Below are 20,476 nucleotides of genomic sequence, written 5' to 3'. Positions count from 1 at the left end.
CTGGGTGGTAACATTTATTTAGATTAGTAAGACCTCATGAAAAGCAAATATATATATATATATACACACACACACACACACACATACATTTTAAGATTATTTTTATTTATTTGAGAGAGAGAGATAAAGAGAGACAGAGAGAGAATGAATGGAGGGAGGGGGGCCAGTGGGAGGAAGGAAACAGACTCCCTACTGAGCAGGGAGCCTGATGTAGGTAGGGCTTAATCCCAGGACCCTGACATCACAACCTGAGCTTAACTGACTGAGCCAACCACGCACCCCTATATTTTTATATTTGTACGTTTTTATTATCTTTGTCAATACACAAAATAATACTGCATTATTTAATTGTTAGGGCTGCTGATAATTAAACTAATGACTTTTGCTTATTTTAAAACTATCTTACCTCTAGCATCATGACACTAAATTATCTTTTTCTTCAAAGGTCCACTACCTTATTGCACATGCTTTGCCCTGAAGTGTATATCAAAATAACACTGTCTTGTGTATACCCTCAGCACATCTGGTTAAGTTCTATATCATTCTCATCAAACTTATTCTTAAAAACTCAGACTTATATTAGAAAAACGATCAGTAAGGAAGAAAATAAAGAAGCAATTTCTTGAAATATGTAGATTTAAAGAAATGGATGAAGATTAATGATGACACATACTCATTTGAACGACAATATAGTTTAGAAGTTCAGAAAGTGGGTTATGGAAACAGACTACTTAGATTCAAATACAGACTCTACTACTTAATATCTACATTTCTTTCTCTGTACCGAAGTTTTCTTTCCCATAAAATGGTTATCACACTCTATTTCATACAGGTTTTTGGTGATTCAATAAATTTCTACACCTAAACCACTTAGTACAGCACCTGGTACACTGTGAGGGTTCAAATACTACTGAAAGATTCCATTATATTTTTCCAGCTTTATTAAGGTATAATTGATAAACAAAACTGCATATATTTAAGGTGTGCAATATGATGATTTGATTTATGTGTACATTATAAGATGATTACCATAATCCAGTTAATTAACACAACCATCACTTCACATTGATACTATTTTTTTGAGAAGACTTATGATCTACTCTCAGCAACTTTCAAGTACACAACACGATATTATTAATTATAGTCATCATGCTTAGATCCCCAGAACTTATTCATATTATAACTGAAATTTTCTACTCTTAGACCAATATATCCCCATTTCCCCCACCCCTAGTTCTGACAATCGCTGTTTACTCTGTTTCTACAGGATAGACATTTTTAGGATCCACATATAAGTGAGACCATACAGTATTTGTCTTCCTGTGTCTGGCTTATTTCACTGAGCTCAATGTCCTCCAGGTTCAACCATGCTGTTCGAAATAGTAGAATTTCCTCTTTGTTAAGGTTGGATAAAATATGACAATTTCTTTATCCATTCACCCATTGACAGACATTTAGGTCATTCTGTTATTTATTGTAACATAATTATTACAATCTCTTCTAAAGCAGATACTACTTGTTTAAGCATTGACTATTTATTTCATGTATGTTAAGTTAGGGGAAAAAAAAAAGCTTCAAGATAAGTAGTTAGAAATATGCTTACCATCTTGCCCACATCTTTTCCCATATGTTTACAAACCAGACATTTTTATATCTTCTTGAATGTGTTTTTATACTTTTTAACTAACTTAATGAACCTCTTTATCCAAAATATATTTATATGAACATGGCTTTGAATATGCAGTGGAATGAAGAAATATGAAGAGGATGCAAAAAGTCCTCGATTTTATTTTATTTTATTTTTTAAGATTTTATTTATTTATTCGACAGAGATAGAGACAGCCAGCGAGAGAGGGAACACAAGCAGGGGGAGTGGGAGAGGAAGAAGCAGGCTCATAGCGGAAGAGCCTGATGTGGGGCTCGATCCCATAATGCCAGGATCACGCCCTGAGCCGAAGGCAGGCGCTTAACCGCTGTGCCACCCAGGTGCCCCAAGTCCTTGATTTTAATCTGTTCATTGAGTGATATAATGAGGCAGTGAGATTTTGAAAGATCACACATAGAAACTCAGTTCATACAGTTTACCAAATGTATGAGTTTACAGAGGTTATTTACTTGCCAAATCTCAATTTTATCATCTAGTTGTAATGTTTGAATAATAAAACAGATGATTTTAGTTTTTCAGGATAAAATTTATTCAGCTTTGGGTTGCCTGGGTGGCTCAGTTGGTTAGGCATTTGCCTTCAGCTTGAGTCATGACCCCAGGGTCCTGGGATTGAGCCCCACATCGGTCTCTCTCCTCGGTGGGGAACCTGCTTTTCCCTCTCCCTCTGCCTGCCGCTGTGCCTACTTGTGATCCCTCCCTCTCTCTCTCTGTCAGATAAATAAATAAAATCTTTAAAAAAATAAAATAAAACTTATTCAGCTTAGTCATTTGTAACTTTCCAATATTTATTCCATACTTATATCGGAGAACTGCCTATTATGATGTTGACAATCTATTTAAAATTCTCTGGCTTAGAAAATGTTTAATTACACATTTTAATTTAACTTAAACTATATTCTAGGAGAAGTCAGATATGCTAATCAAAATTTAAGGGTGTTCAGCCAGCTTTTATCAGAAAGTTCAAGGCTTTTGGGGTGGAGTTAAGATGGTGGAGTAGTAGGGGTCCCTGAGATTGCCTCATCCCTCAAACACAGCTAGATCAACATCCAACTATTTTGGACAACTAGGAATATGATCTGAGGACTAAGAAAACAATCTGCACAGTTGAAGGGAGAGAACGTGGTAGATGTGAGTTTCAGAGTAGTGAACTGGGGGAGAAGAAAGCCTCCAGCCACAAATAAGAGGGAACCCTTTTTCTGGATCAGTCAGGTAGAGGGAGAGAGCACAGTGGGTAGGGATCACATAATACACAGCAGTGAGGAGATCCCCTGGGTCACACAGAGAGAATATATTTGGAGTATGTTTGGAAGAGCATATTTTCCCTCTCCAAGGACAAAAGGACAGCTGGGAGCCATTGAGTGGCACTCAACAGCAGCATCAGAGGCTTGCACAGAGGGCAAAACCTCTTAACAGATTTTCATTGTTAGCCACAATAGGCATAGACCTCAGTGTGCCCACCTAGTGGCTGATTTTCTGAGGCAGAGCTGAGCAGAGAACAAAGACATAGGCAGACTATGGGTAACATGGCCACTGTTTTTTGCTGTGTGTCACAATAGATTGAAGCCTCTGTTCAACTATTTTTGTGGGACAGAACAGAGTAGAGGACGGAGTTATGTGCAGATGATAGATAACCTGATTCCAGGATTCCCTGAACATTACAATAAATTTTAACTTCCATGTTTAAACTGTATGACTGCTTTTCTGGGACAAGACCAGGCTGGGCATGCTGTGAGGCTCTCCTCTGGGGGAAGGGAGTGGGTCTGCACCTTGCCAGGACCTTTAAAATTTGGAGTTTTGAATCCCAGCCACCAGGCAGAGGTAAAATATAGATCTGTGGTGCCATGCATGCCGATGGTCCAGGCACAGAGCAGGTAAGGGCGAGGAACTGATGAAAGCCCAGACAAAGGAGATTGTTCACTTTTCTGTGAGGACCTCCTGAACAGTGGTGGTCAAGAGTTCCCTTCCCTGGGGAAAAGAGGGTGGGGTGACATCACATTCTTCCTCCTCTACCACCCCAAACTCCCCCTCCCCCCAGCACAGTCAGACTTCAGATAGAAATACATTGCTCCCGGTGGAAGTTGAAGTCCCCTACACTCAACCCTGCCCCCCCCCCCCCGTGCCTGGCAAGGACATCTATAAGAGGGCAAGTCAGCTTGTGAGCCAGCCCAGGAGGCCTCTCCCTCAGAAGATCAACACAGACTTCCACATGTACCAATCTTACTGATTAAAGAATGCTTCCAAATGTCAGCTTCAGTGGAAATAGGTCAAGGCTTTCTACTTTATTTTTTGGTATCAGGGTTACAATTTTTTGTTCATTTCTTGGTTGGTTTGTTTTCTTCTCTTATTTTTTGAATTAGGCTTCTTTTTTTTTTCTCTTTTCTTCTTTCATTACTTTTTTCCCCTTCTTTCTTATTCTTTGGAATCAAGCTTATAGATTTTGTCTGTTTGTTTGCATTTTTGTTATTTTTTTCCCTTTCTCTTGTCTTGGATCAGGCTTTTTTTTTTTTTAATTCTTTTTTTCTTTTCCAGGCTTATCTTAACAGCACACATAGTTAAAGGTCCAAACACTCCCCACTACAAGCAAGGAGGAACTCTATAGAGGCTGGGCCAGTGGGAAAGAGCAGCTAAAACACAACAGCAGAGTATACACAGCACACAACAGAAACATTTCCTGAAGCTTTTGTTGGTATAGTTGTTTTTCTTTTCCTTTCTTCCTTTCTTGTCTGGACAAAATGTGAGATGAAGAAATTCACCTCAAAGGAAGAACAGGAGCTAGTACTCAACTGTCAGGGATTTTATCAATATGGATATAAGTGAGATGTCTGAACTAGAATTTAAAACAATGATTATAAAGATACTAGGTAGGCTTGAAAAAAGCAGAGAAGACACTGAAGAATCCCTTACTATAGAGATAAAAGAACTAGTGTCTAGTCAGGCTGAAATTAAAAATGTTATTACTGAGATGCAGTCCCAAGCGGAGGCCATAAAAATGAGGATGAATGAAGCAGAAGATCAAATCAATGATATAGAAGATAAAATGAAGGAAAATAAGGAAGCTGAAAAGAAGCGGGAAAGAAAACTCAAATCATGAAGGTAGAATGAAGGAAATCAACAATTTCATAAAGTGAAATAATATCTGTACTATAGGAGTGCCAGAAGATGAGGAGCAGATGAAAGGGGCAGAAGATTTACTTGAAAAATTATAGCTGAAAACTTCCCTACTCTGGGGAAAGAAAGAGGCATTCAAGTCCAGGAGGCACAGAGAAACCCCTCAAAATAAACAAAAATAGATCAATACCTTAGCATATTATAGTGAAGCTTGAAATTACAAATATAAAGAGAAAATCCTGAAAGCACCTCAGGACAAGAAGTCCTTAACCTAGAAGTGTAAACATAAAGCTGGCAGCAGACCTGTCCACAGAGGCTTGGCAGGCCAAAAAGGACTGGCATGACATAGTCAATGTGTTAAATGGGAAAAATATGCAGCCAATATACTTTATCTAGCAAGGCTGTCTTTCACAATAGATGGAGAGAGTTTCCAGGACAAACAAAAACTAGAGGAATATGTGAACACTAAACCAGCCCTTAAAGAAATATTTAAGGGGATCCTTTGAGCAGAGAGACAACCAAAAAGTAACGTAAACCAGAAAGGAACAGAGATAATCTACAGGAACAGAGACTTTACAGGTAATACAATGGCACTAAATTCATATCTTTCAATAATTACTTTGAATGTAAATGGACTAAATGCTTCAATCAAAAGACATAGGGTATAAGAATGGATGAAAAGAAGAGACCCATTGATATGCTACTTAGAAGAGACTCATTTTAGACCCAAAGACACCTCCAGATTTAAAGTGAGGGAGTGGAGAACAATTTATCATGCTAATGGACATCAAAAGAAAGCTGGAGTAGCCACCCTTATATTAGACAAACTAGATTTTAAACCAAAGACTGTAATAAGAGATGAAGAAGAACACTATATCATAATAAAAGGGTCTATCCAACAAGAAGATCTAAACAATTGTAAATATTTATGCCCCTAACATGGGAGCAGCCAAATATAAAAACCGATTAATAACAAAATTAAAGAAACTCATTGATAATAATGCAAGGATAGTAAGAGACTTTAATATCCCACTCACAGCAATGGACAGATCACCTAAGCAGAAGATCAACAAAGAAACAAGGGCTTTGAGTGACACACTGGACTAGATGGACTCCATGGATATATTCAGTGCATTCCATCTTAAAGCAACAAAATACACATTCTTCTCACGTGCACATGGAACATTCTCCAGGATAAATCACATACTGGATCATAAATCAGGTCTCAGCCAGTTCAAAAAAATTGAGATCATACCATGCATATTTTTAGACCACAAAGCTATGAAACTTGAAGTCAAACACAATAAGAAATTTGGAAGGACCACAAATACATGGAGGTTGAGGAATATCCTACAAAAGAAGGAATGGGTCAACCAGGAAATTAAAGAATTTTAAAAATACATGGAGGTAAATGAAAATGAAAACACATTACATGCCTTCTTCAAGAAAGAAGAAAAGCCTAAAATATACAACCTAAACTTACACCTTAAGGAGCTGGAAAAAGAACAGTAAATAAAGCCTAAAACCAGCAGGAGAAGAGAAATAATAAAGATTAGAGTGGAAATCAATGATATAGATATTAAAACAAAACAAAACAAAACAAAAAAACCAAACAGTGAAACAGATAAACAAAACTAGGAGCTGGTTCTTTGAAAGAATTAATAAAACATAAAACCCTAGCCAAACTTATCAAAAAGAAAAGAGAAAGGACCCAAATAAATAAAGTCATAAGTGATGAAACACTTATGAAAACACAACCAACACTGAAGAAATACAAACAAGTATAAGAGAATATTATAAGAAATTATATGTAAACAAATTAGGGAATCTGGAAGAAATGAATAAATTCCTAGAAACATTTCAACTACCAAATCTGAAACAGGAAGAAATAGAAAACCTGAATAGACCCATAACAAGCAAAGAAATTGAAACAGTAACCAAAAATCTCCCAACACAAAGAGTCCAGGGCCAAGTGTCTTCCCAGGGGAATTCTATCAAACATTGAAAGAAGAATTAATACCTATTCTTCTCAAAATGTTCCAAAAAATAGAAATGGAAGAAAAATTCCAAATTCATTCTATGAGGTCAGCATCACCTCAATCCCAAAACCAGACAAAGACCCCACTAAAAAGAATTACAGACCAATATCCCTGATGAACACGGATGCCAAAATTCTCACCAAAATACTAGCCAATAGGATCCAATAGTACATTAAAAGGATTATTCACCACAACCAAGAAGGATTTATTCCTGGGCTGCAAAGTTGGTTCAATATCTGCAAGTCAATCAATGAGATACTACACGTTAATAGAAGAAAGCACAAGTACCATGTGATCCTCTCAATAGATGCAGAAAAAACATTTGACAAAATACAACATCCTTTCTTCATAAAAACCCTCCACCATGTAAGGATAGAGGATACATACCTCAATATCATAAAAGCCATATGCAAAAGCCCCATAGCAGATATCAACAGGAAAAGAACTGAGAGCTTTTACTCTAAAGTCAGTCTCTCTCTCACCACTGTTTATCAACATAGTACTGGAAATCCTAGTCTCAGCAATCAGACAACAAAAAGAAATAAAAGGCATCTGAATCAGCAAAAAAGTCAAACTCTCACTCTTCACAGATGACATGATCTCTTATGTGGAAAACCCGAAAGACTGCATGCCAAAATTGCTAGAACTTACATAGCAATTCAGCAACATGGCAGGATATAAAATCAACACACAGAAATCAGTCATAGCTCTATACATTAACAATGTGACTGAAGAAAGAGAAATTAAGCAATAAATTCCATTTACAATTGCGCCAAAACCCATAAGATGCCTGGGAATAAATCTAACCAAAGAGGTAAAGGATCTGTACTCTGATAACTATAGAACACTTGAAAGAAATTGAGGAAGACACAAAGAAATGGAAAAATGTTCCATTCTCATGGATTGGAAGAACAAATACTGTTAAAATGTCTATGCTACCAAACACAATCTACATGTTCAATTCAATCACTATCAAAATACCATCCACATTTTTCACAGGGGTGGAACAGGTAATCCTAAAACTTGTATGGAACTAGAAAAGATCCTGAGTAGCCAAAGGAAGGTTTAAAAAGAAAACCAAAGCTGGAGGCATCACAATTTCTGGACTTCAAGTTCTATTATGAAGCTATAATCATCAAGACAATATGGTACTGGCACAAAAACAGACACATAGATCAATGGAACAGAATAGAGAACCCAGAAATAGACCCTCACTCTATGGTCAACTAATCTTCAACAAAGTAGGAAAGAATATCCAATGGAAAAAAGACAATCTCTTCAATAAATGATGTTGGGAAAATTGGACAGCCACATGCAGAAGAATGAAAGTGGACCATCTTCTTACACCATACACAAAAATAGACTCAAAATGGATGAAAGACCTAAATGAGAGACAGGAATCCATCAAAATCCTAGAGGAGAATACAGGCAGCAACTTCTGTGACCTGGGCCACAGCATCTTCTTGCTATACAGTCTCCAAAGCAAAGGAAACAAAGCAAAAATGAACTATTGGGACTTTATCAGGATACAAAGCTTTTGTACACCAAAAGAAATAATCATCAAAACTAAAAGTCAACCTATGGAATGGTTGATAGAAGATATTTGCAAATGTCTTAGCAGACAAACCTAGAGAGTGGAGTGGAGGGCGAGAGCTGTTACTACCACTGCATCTATGCAACTATTCCACCAAGGCTAATTTATTTATTTATTTTTCACCACCGCAACCCCTTTAAAAAAAATGTGGAAGGTTGCATGTGGGGGAAAGATTGGTGAGTGAAATATAACCATCTATAACCACAAAAAAACTCTACATGTCTAGTGCCTGGAAGAAGGGAGGGCAGGCAGGACAGTGGTGGGCAGGGACAGCCCTATTTGTAGAGGATATCCTAGTGTACAGGCTGACAGAGGAGGTACACTTTGAGTTTGGAGCCCTTGGGAAAGATGTGTGGGCTGGTTGTTCTGCCCTTGGCCTGGTCCACATACTCCACTTGGATGGAGACACTGAGGTCCTAGACCAGTGCAATGACGTGAATGTGGTCACTCTCCTTGCACATGGGCTCCACCTCTTGCTGAAAGAACTCCTTGACCCTCCCACCCACCCGCCTCCATGAAGTGCTGGAAGAACTTGTTTTCCTGCTACAGGTAGCCTGAGGTGAGCAGCCACAGGTACACCACCTGGTAGTCTGAGGTGCTCTGGTCATTGAAGGAGGCCAGCAGGTTGGCTACGGAGGTCTACTTCTCCACCTGCTGGATCAGGTGCATGAAACTGTTGTGGAAATCCTCAACTGTGAACTTGGTGAAGCCCTGGGACAACCAGGTCATCTCTGCTCTTGGCAGACACTGCCTTAAATCGCTGCAATTCCTTGCTGTCATCCAGCAGTGCTTCCAAGTGGGAGAACCCGAAAGCTCAGTAGAAGCAGTTTCAGTCAGTCCTGATCTTGCGAATGTACCAGTACTTTTTGTAGAGGTCCTTGATCTTCTGTCAATAGATGTTGTTTTTTATGAACTTATCAAGCTCAATATCCAAAAAACAAAATAAAACCAAATCCAGTCAAGAAATGGGCAGAAAACATGAACAGACATTTCTCCAAAGAAGACAAATGGCCAACAGACACATGAAAAAATGCTCAACATCACTTGGGATCTGGGAAATACAAATCAAAAGCAATGAGATACCACCTCACACCAGTCAGAAAGCCTAAAATTAACAACTCAGGAAACAACAGATACTGGAGAGGATGCAGAGAAAGGGGAACCCTCTTACACTGTTGGTTGGAGGCAAACTGGTGCAGCCACTCTGGAAAACAGTATAGAGGTTCCTCAAAAAGTTAAAAATAGCAATTGCATGATTAGGCATTTATTCAAATGATACAAACATAGTGATTTGAAGGAGCACTTGCACCTCAACACTTATAGCAGCAACATCCACAACAGCCAAAATAAGGAAAGAGCTGAGATGTCTATGGACGGATGAATGGATAAAGAAGATGTGCTATGTGTGTACATATATATCTGCTTGTCCCTCTTTCCCCCCTTCTGCCCTTCCCCCCACCTGCTCGCACGCATGCTCTCTCTCTGAAATAAATAAATAAATAATAAATAAATAAAATCTTTAAAAAATTTCATCCAGTTTTATTTATTTTATTTTATTTTTTATTTAAGTTCAGTTAGCCAATATATAGTACATCATTAGTTTTTGATATAATGTTCAATGATTTGTTAGTTGGATATAACACCCAGTGCTCATCACATCATGTGCCCTCCTTAATGCCCATTTCCCAGTTACCCCATTCCCCCACCCAGCTCTCTATCCACAATCCTGTTTGTTTCCTGGAGTCAAGAGTCTCTCATGGTTTGTCTGCCTCTCTGATTTCTTCCCATTCAGTTTTACCCCAAATTCATATCTAATTCTTAAAACTTGCCTCTGCCAAAGACACATACAGATACACATTCTGCTTACTCAAACTTGTTCTTTCAATATCTGAGGTAAGGAAGAGGATGTGATATGTTTTTCTATTCCACTTCCCTTCCCTCTTGTAATGAAGGTGTTGTAATTGATCTGCTTCTTGTCTAGTACTACTTCATACAGTTTTAAGATAAACTCCTCTGGAATTGGAAGCTTGGAGGCAGGTGAGAGGAAAATACATGGGTCTTTCACTGAAAGTTCAGTTGATTGCTGATTGTATTGCTTCTCTAGTTAATGTTACCAGACGAGGTAGCAGACATAGAAATAGTTTTCTTGGAAAAAGCAGTTGGGTGATTTTTAGAATTCTGACTTTGTATCAAAACTTTCCAGCATCCTCTGAGTCAGGACACTGGCAGTACACTTTTCTCTAGTTTCCTTGCACAGCTGCAAACAAGATAGCTCAAGTCCAAATGGAAAATTAACATATATAACACACATAATTTCTATGCCAAAAGATAATTTTATAAACTACTGCATTGCCACACTTTTTCTTCATTTTTAAAAATGTCTTTTCATATTGCTCAAGTAAGTATTAGATGTTAGCCAAATCAGCTGTCCCCGAAAAATTCCAGGTGAGAAAAAATATGTTCATCTTTGATTTTTACTACCATTGGCAGTCTCTACAAGAAGTTTTCTTGAACTCTCCCTAATTTGCCCCAGCCTGAGATAGACAAAGAGGAGGGGGTGCTGGTGCAGAGTACTCCCTTTAAGGGCCACAACTCAAGATTCTTTTTCAGGCTTTTGTTTGAGTAATGCTATGGTTATCAGACAGCGTGTAATCACCCATGAATGGTAATAAAGGGAGGTGACTGCAACCAATATTTTGCAGCTCCTATTATATATCTTTCATTATAAAAGGAATCATTTAAAACTTCATTTTTCTCAGGTTTAGGCCACAATACACAATTGTAGGGCAAGAAAAATAATCCCTCTTCACATTATCTTACATATGAATACCAATGGTGACATGTGAGATTATTTTATGTGATACAGATGTGCATTTTAAAAATTTGTAATGATGATATATCCACTCTAACACATATTAAAATAAATATAACTGATATAGAAAACATAATTTCATAAACACCAAAGTTTAGAATGAATCTTTTAAAAAAATCCAGTTTTAAAAGAGTATTAAGAAAGTATTAGAAAATGTAGTAATTAAATGTTACAGGATTTATAAGGGTGACATGTGAATAAGTGAAGGCCAATATCCCACAAGTGCTTGTAATGTAAATCCAAAAATACTTTATTATTTCCATTATAGAAAAAAGCCACTCAATCCACCAGATTTTTTATCAGGCAAATCAGAAACATATTATCTAAAAAAAGGCATTGTATATGCATCCTTATTTTTTCATGAGAATAGAGTGGTAATTTCTGGTAATTCATATGCTTCAGTACATCCAAATAAGACTAAACAGAGGTTTTCTCCTACAAATAAATCATAACAGAGATGGAATGTAAAATATTATTTTTATCTTCCAAAAATTTTAATTAGAAAAATATCAAATAGTTATTATAGATTATGACCAATAACTCAAAGCTCAATAAGGTGGTATCATTTTATTTTATAGAGATTATAGTGCACTTATAAATATTACTTAAAAGGCAGTCATTGGGATATCTTTAATATGAAAAGCATATCCTGACACTCTCAAAATACAAACATAAATAAAATAGGGTCTTTGCCATCAAAAGTGTTTACATATCTCCTTTAAAAAGAAACCAACCAACCAAAACAAACAAACAAACAAACAAACAAAAAATGTGTTTTCAATCATACAAGGAAAAAATGAACGTTAAAAATTTATATAAAGGAAAAAAGTTTAGGTAAAGGAAAGAAGGGTGGGGTTACAGAGGGCTTTTTGAAACTGAAATGAACACATGGTACATTAATACTATTACATACTTTGTATTTACCTTTCATTCTGAGAGAGTGATCAACATGACAGACACCTCTCTTTTATCTAAACACAAGTGATGTAAAAGAATCTAAGGAGCTATAAGACCACTGGCTTCAGAAATTCAAATAGATGTAGCACAAAAAGAAAATATTAGACTGGTTATTCCTATATCAGAACCAGTGGATAAGCAGGAGAGGTTCATGACCATCTTTAATATTAGTAGATCTGTCCAGAAACATAAAATTCTGCTTTGGAACAGTAATCAATTCTCTACCTAAAAGAGATTTAAATGGAAAATGGATGATCACAGAAGCATAGGCACAATGTTGCTAAGATGATTTAGGCGTCAGATAAGAGTGTGGTCTTAATGGCCTCTAAAACTCTATCCAAATATTTGGTACTATATTTCACTAGTACAGTAGTACTAGTAATATTTGCACCTGGAGTTCTTGTATGCATTTGTCTCTGAAATGTAGATTGGTATAAATATCACAGCCTAACAGTGCCAAAACAGCATACATATTCCATGTGATCAGGAAAATATGGTTTATGAAGCAATCATTCAACTATTTGGCTGCATACCTATATATGAATATTCATTCCAATTTAATCATAAACCTTGATAAATCTAAGATTGAGTAATAAATGCAAAATTTCCATGAAGAATGTGAAGTTGTTGTACAATGTGTGACAGATTTTGTTGAAATATCATAAAGAAAAATTATGTTACAAGCCATTTTTGAGTTTTGTAAACCTGAGGAAGGAAACCTTTCTGCCAAAGGCATCTGACCTCAATGAATCTGAAATGTAATTTTAAAATAAATTTACTGCAGCCAAAGGAGAACATGATTGATGTCAGGGTACAAACCATGTGACATATAAAAATAAGGAATAAAGATGCCAGATTATTCTGAAGTATTAAAATAATAATCTTATGTGAACAACTTCCATGAGAAAGTAAACTTAGATTAATACTTTGGAAATGAATAGAAGTGGATTGGGCACTGGTTCAGCCTTGTGATGGGGACTACATTGAAAACAGACATTTATAATGTCAGAAATGAGCTCCCCAAGCTCTGATTTGTCATAACGCATTAAAAGACCATGCTTAAAATTTATCAGAAGTACAATGGATTTAACCGTTGTGTGGAAGGGTATTCTAGAAAGGAAAAATTTGTAAATAAGAAATTCATCTCTCTCTTAAATCTCACAGAGTTAGAGACTGAAGAATTCACTAATTTGGTTTCTTACCTTCTCTCTTCTTTGGTTATACAATTTTACATCTGCTTGGAAATCTATTTAAGTTATTAGTATACACTGAGCAGGCACTCAATAAATATTTATTGTAAAAGCAATTGAATGGATGAATAAATGAATCATTAAACTATATATATATATTTTTTAATTTAAGATATTGATGTTCTGTATTTTGCAAAGATTTCAAGTGGTTATTTTATTTTCATTTAATTAAATGTATTTTATCTTTATTTTCATTAAGTTAAATTTATTTGGAATCAATGTGGTTCATATCAGTAACTATTAGAATAGTCATAAATCTGTGAAATTTTTTGAAACTATAATTTATTACTAACGTTAGTACACATTAGTGCTCTGTAATAGCACCAAGAATGGTCTATCAAGTATACTTACTAAAACATTGAACTGTTACATATTTCTGTAATAAGTTTTATTGAACACTTATTTACTGCAAGATGCCATAGCATTAACTATGAAAGTTATGAGAGATCAAGACAAACTTCCATTCTCTACTTAGGGAACAAAGACTTTATAACACAAACAAAAATATTTTAAACATGGCAATATATTTTAAATTTTTACTGTGTATATTGTGCAAAAGTGACTACCTACCTTTTCCAAAACTCTCATAGACAAGAGGATACTATAATCCCTCTATGCTATGGACCCCAAGAGATCCTACCATTGCTTTCTGCCCATCTAAATTTTTCGAATGCTGGTTAGTACTCTGCTATTTTAAACAGATAATCTAGCATCCCCTATTTTTTATTTTTATTTTATTTTATTTTATTTTATTTTATTTTTTTCACTAAAAGATTTATTTGTCTTCATGAAAACAGCTTTGTCCTTAAAACTACTTTGCATACTCTTCTCCTATAGATGCTGCATAGATATTGGTATCATTTTTTCCAAATTATTATCCCTTCATCTTTCTAAAACAGAATCAATTAAAGAGAAAGAAGGATGGGAATGAGATACAGAGAAACAGAGACATAGACAGAGAGTCAAAATAAATAATGAATGTAGGTAGATTTTAATTCCATCATAGTGATGACTTCTAAATCCCCCAGATAATTCATCTGGCCTCCTAGAATTATTTTTCTTTAACCTACTCAACTTTGTTTCTTCCACACTGTTCTAGAACTATGAACATAACCTTTCCGTCATCAGAACAGAACTGTACCATCATTGTCATTCTAGTATAGGAAAAAAATCTTATATCTGTCATAAATCCTATCATCATAATTATCTGTTCAACTACTCTGCTGAATAAGTATGTAAACTGATTTCATTTTTCTTTTTTGGATATATACCCAGAAACGGGATTGCTGGGTCATATGATAGTTCTATTTTTTAATTTTTTGAGGAAACTTCATACTGTTGTGTGTTTTTTTTTTAAACTGGTTATACCAATGCTACTGACAACGTGCAAGGAGTCTCTTTTCTCCACATCTTTGCTAACATTTGTTTTATATATATCTACATCTCTATCTATCTATCTATTATCTATCATCTATCTATCATCTATCTATCTATATATCTAGTTCATTTGATTGTTTCATATTATATAGTATTGCACTTATCAATATTGGTGTTTATTGAGTCAATCTCTTGTTGATGGACATTTATGTTCCTATTTTTGATACAATTGTTTTTACATATCATATGTATAAATGTAAGATATTATTTAAAATAGATCCCCATGTTTAGAACTCAATCACATTTAAAATGAGCATGTATAACTTTATTAAATTTAGTCCAATTTTTCTTCAGAAAAACGAAGTTTGTAAAGTGTATATTTTTTGTTTTGTTTTACTGCTATATTCTCAAAACGTAAAGTCTGACACATGATAGGAACTTCATAAATAACTGCTTCGTGAATGGATGAATACTGACCATAAATGGTGATTGTCAGATTGACCCTGACATTTCCTTGAATTAGGGCAGAAGTATAAATAAAGGCTCATATTTCATATGTCTGAATATTCAAAAATTATAATTAAGTTAATGAACCGTTACATAAAATAAGCTCTATTCTTCTATCTTGACAGATATATTTTTTTAAGTGATCTGAATGGCCAGATTCTCTTCAGGTACATGGCAACATAGAGGAAGAAAATTCTGTGCCCGAACACCAGGTCAATATCTTGTCCTACTTCCCTTATCAACTTGGCTTGTATATTGCAGCCTTTCTCACACATATATAGACTCCCTAGTCCACAGATGCAAGTTCTTTTAATAGTCCCTGAAACATCTGCCTTTTGAACATTTTCAGAATAAGAGATGCACAAATCAGGTCTGTGATTTGCCCTTGTGAGTTCAGACCAAGAAAAGAGGCGAGCAGAGGATTTGGAAGTGGTCTGGGAACTTTTTGGTAGGGAAGTCAAAGGTCTCAATTTCTAGGGATTTTTGTTTAGCAGAGGAGGTTGTGGGTTTCTGGTGGGTACATTTTTGCTTTATCTTACAAGAAAGCCTTTGGCAAGAGGAGGGCCAGAGCAGGAGCCCTTTATGGGTTATTATTTAAATGTCTGTGATAAACAGCCATTTTTTAAAAAAATTCCGGTCTGTTTCATTTTCTTATAACATATAAAAAATTACTTGCTGGAAAACATCAGTTAAAAAACAGAAGACTTACAAATTACAAGAAGATTTTTTTATTATAAAATTCTACAAAGAGAAAATTGCACTTTAAAAAATAGTCAGTACTAGGTAACAGAAAACTGTAAATATTGTTATTTGAAAGAGCACAGCACACATAGGCAATTAATGGAGGGAATCACTATGATACTTGAAACATTTCATTATTTTGCAATTCACAAATTATAACTGAAATAATGATTTATCATATTAAATGAATATACACACTTTGAGCAAATGTTGTGTGTCAATATTTAAAGTGGTTTAATGTAATGATGAATTTGCTTTTTGTACATTAACCTATCTAATCTTGGGTAGATTGATGAGAGTGGTATTCAGAAGGGATAATGTATATCTAAACTGATTCTATGTTTTGTTTTACTGGCATTTAATGAGAAGAAATCATTCTTACATATGTATATTGATGGGATTGGAGGAAGAAATTTAATGTAATTTATTCACAAAAGAAGAAAATGATGCTGTGTTTTCAAAATTAGTATTCAATCATTTGTCAGTAGCCACTTCCAGTTATTTAATTTGTAAATTATATTTAAATGTTTATCTTTCCAGTGAAAGAAATGGATCTTGGATCTATAAATTTTTCACGTTTTTTTTAATGCACATGTAATTTAAATTTAAAAATTCTATGATTTCATCTTAGTGGAAAATATAATTTTTAATACTTTATCAAATTTATAAGGTGTTCATTGAGAATTTTCATAGATCATCACCTACCTATTTGATAATTATTGCTAAAAATTATGACAGAAGCTACAGAAATCTAGAGAAATTCTGTTTTCTAACTATGGGGTCCTTTTAAATCTTACCTGTCATTAAAAAATAAATTATATCCCTTATTTATATGGAAGTATAAGAATCATTAAAAATACAAAAGACAATGAAGCAAATCTGCATGTCTGGTTCGTATCATTAAAACATTAAGAACAGTCTGGTTTCTTATTCTTTATAAACTCAATTGCAAAAGCTTTTTGTAGTTCAAAATTTTCAACATAAATTATTTCCTAAAAAAGCCACTGGTACACTGCATGTACCTCTACAAGTGTGTAAGATTAGCTCTCACATAATAAAAGAAAAATTAAAATATATTAGCTTTAAATAATTCACAAGTATTACTCTGTTACTGAACAGTATTCTGTTGCTGTTTTTGCTTTTCCTTCTTTTTCTTTTCTCTTTCTTTCCCCCCCCCCCTTTTTTTAAGGAAGGCAGAAAAATGGAGCAGAAAGGAGGAGCAAAGCTTTCCTCATGAAAAAAAGCACTATCGGTACATACTTCTACAAAAAACCTAAACCCTAAAGACTTTTTGCACACATTGGGGCTACAGTTGATAAAACGACATTAAAATATTAAACACTGCAAAACGTCTGCTGTGATTGACTAATAAGCAGCTAACATGTGCTCTTTACTACATAATTTCAACAAGTCCTACTTAGTCTATCCTTAGGATGCTACAGCAACATCAAATTGTTATAAAATGTTTCAATATTATTCTCAACATTTAGATTATTAAATTGATAAAAGATAGGGTAGTCCTAGACTTTAAAAATGTATCTTGATTTTTTATTTCCTTTTTATTTAATGATACATATTTTCATATACTAAATGTCACTTTTTCATGTGTACCTTTTGATGTCTGTTAATATATGTGAACAATGTAAAGTTTTATATAGTTCAGACTAGCTGCCTTGGTCATCAAGACTGAAATAGAAATGTGTCACCATTAAGAGTTTCATGGAAGTGGTACCTGTGCATTATTGAGTAGCAATGAAAAATACTTTCTTATTTTATTTTTTTTCAATGAGTTGATCTACCACATACTGGTTAGTTTTGGAAGACATTATGACATATATGTGTCACTCTAAACTGGTATTTGAACTTCCTTCTTTGCAACCCTTTCTCTCAATAATATTAAGAAAACATTTCTTTTACAATATTTGACTGTTAGCAATTTATTATATAGATATTGATATAAATATTTAATCACAGCAAGTGGAAGTAATGCTTTTAAGAAACCGCAAATCACTGAGGTTTTATGTAAAATATTAAACATCTGTTGAATGTTTTTAAAAGAGATTTACTGAGATACAATTCAAATACCATATAATTACATTTAACATGTACGGTAAGTAGATTTTTAGTATATCCTAAGTTGTATAACCATCACAACAATATAATTTTAGAAAATTGTTCTCTCTCCAAATAGAAGTCTTGTTTCCTTTAGCAGCCTTATAACATCTATTCCTCACTCAACTATGTCATAAGTCAAAACTAATTTACTTTATGTGATGACAGATGTGCCTATTCTGGACCTTTCATATGAATGGAATCATAAAATATGCAGCATATTGTGACTGACTTCTTTAGCTTAGCATAATATATTCAAAATTTATGCATGTTGTATTTAGTAATGATTTTTATATCTATACCATGTGAAGATACCATATTCTGCATATCCAATCATCAGTTGGGAAAATTTTGTTTGTTCTCACCTTTTTGTTCTTGTGAATAATCCTGCCATGAACATTAGTGTACACATTATTGCATGGCCATTTGATATTATTTCTTTTTTTTTCTTTTTTTTTATAATGATTTTTTATTATATTATGTTAGTCACCATACAGTACATTTGATATTATTTCTTATGAGTATATATCTAGGAGTGGAATTCCTGGGTTACATGTATTTATATTTGGAGGTAGTCACAACCTATTTTCTAGTGTTTGAAGCATTTTACATCCCCATCAGCAATGCATGAGTATTCTAAATTTTCCACATTCCAAAAAACACCGGTTATTGTTTTTAATTATAGACATCCTAGTGGGTGTGATGTAGTGTCTCATTATGATTTTCATTTGCATTTTCCTAATCAGTAGTGAGATAGATCATATTTTCACTTTACTGGCCATTCATATATCTTCTTTGAACAATAGGTATTTGTGTCTTTTGCCTACTTTTTATTTGGGTTCTTTGAATACTATTGAATTGTTAGAATTCTTTATAAATTGTACATACAAGTTCCTTGTATATGCAAATATTATTTACATATATTTCATTTCTTTCCTTTGGTCGACTTTTCACTTACTAGTGCTCTTTAAATGTATAATTTTCTATTTAATTGTAAATTTTTATTTGTTTTTTTGTTTTAATTTAAGTTCAATTAATATATAGTGTATTATTAGTTGCTGCGGTAGAGTTCGGTGATTCATCAGTCCTATATAATACCCAGTGCTCATTATATCACGTGCCCTCCTTAATGTCCATCACCCAGTTACCCCATCCTCCATCTTCTTCCCCTCCATCAACCCTCAGTTTCTTTCCTGTGATTATGTCTCTTACGGTTTGCTTCCCTTACTCTTGTCCAAAATCAATTAACCATTTATTTCTGATCTCAAGTCTGTTCTATTAATTTACATATCTGCCGTCATGCCAATACCACAATATTTTGATTATTGTAGCTTTGTAGTAAATGTTGGAATTGGAAGTCCTCCAACATTGTTCTTCTGTGTAAGGACTATTTTGGCTATTTTGGGTCCCTTATAATTTCATATGAACTTTATAATCAGCTTGTCAATTTCTTCAAAAGAGGTAGCTGGAATTTTGAAAGAGATTGTTTTGAATCTGTAAATCACTTTGGGTAGTGGTGCCATTGTGATAGTTAATTTTACAGGTCAACCTGACTGGATCATGGGATGCCCAAATATCTGATTAAGTATTATTTCTGAGTATGTGAGGGTGTTTCTGGAAGAGACTAGCATTTTAATTGGTAGACTGAGTATAGGGAATTGCACTCCCCAATGCAGGCATGCATCATCTGGTCCACTGAGGATCTGAATAGAACAAAAAGGTAGAAAAAGGGTGGATTCTATCTTTCTCTCTGACTGGTTGAGTTTGGGCATAAAACTTCTGTCCTCAGAATTCCTGAATCTCAGGTCTTCTGACTTAGACTGGACTCTATATCACTGGCTTTCTACCTCTCAAGCTTTCATACTACACCGTTGGCCTTCTTCGGTCTCCAGCTTGTGTTGAGCAGATTATTAGACCTCTCAGCCTCCATAGCTGGGTAAGCTAATACCTTAAAATAAATCCTTTTATAATGAAATTATATATATATATTTCTTTATGTATATATGTATATATATACACATATATGTAAATCTATATAAATATATATAAATTTATATGTACATATACATATAAATATATATATTTTTTGTATGTATATAAAATCTCCTATTGGTTCTGTTCTCTGGAGAACTTGACTGATACAGCTGTCTTAACAATGTCAAGTCTTCCAATCCATGAACATGTGATGTTTTTACCGTGTTTAGGTCTTTAATTTCTTTCAACAATGTTTTGTTGTTTTTAGTACACAAATCT

The 20,476-nt window shown here is 34.5% G+C and overlaps 1 pseudogene; it reads right to left on the bottom strand.

Moving 5' to 3' along the window:
* Positions 1–8,682: 8,682 nt before the first annotated feature.
* LOC113260157 (ubiquitin thioesterase OTUB1-like) lies at positions 8,683–14,630 on the bottom strand (annotated as a pseudogene).
* Between the last annotated feature and the right edge of the window lie 5,846 nt (positions 14,631–20,476).

This window comes from Ursus arctos, unplaced genomic scaffold, assembly GCF_023065955.2.
Source record: "Ursus arctos isolate Adak ecotype North America unplaced genomic scaffold, UrsArc2.0 scaffold_22, whole genome shotgun sequence".
NCBI lineage: Eukaryota > Metazoa > Chordata > Mammalia > Carnivora > Ursidae > Ursus > Ursus arctos.
Note: the sequence above shows the minus strand (reverse complement) of the source record. Positions and strands in the feature narration are given on the sequence as shown.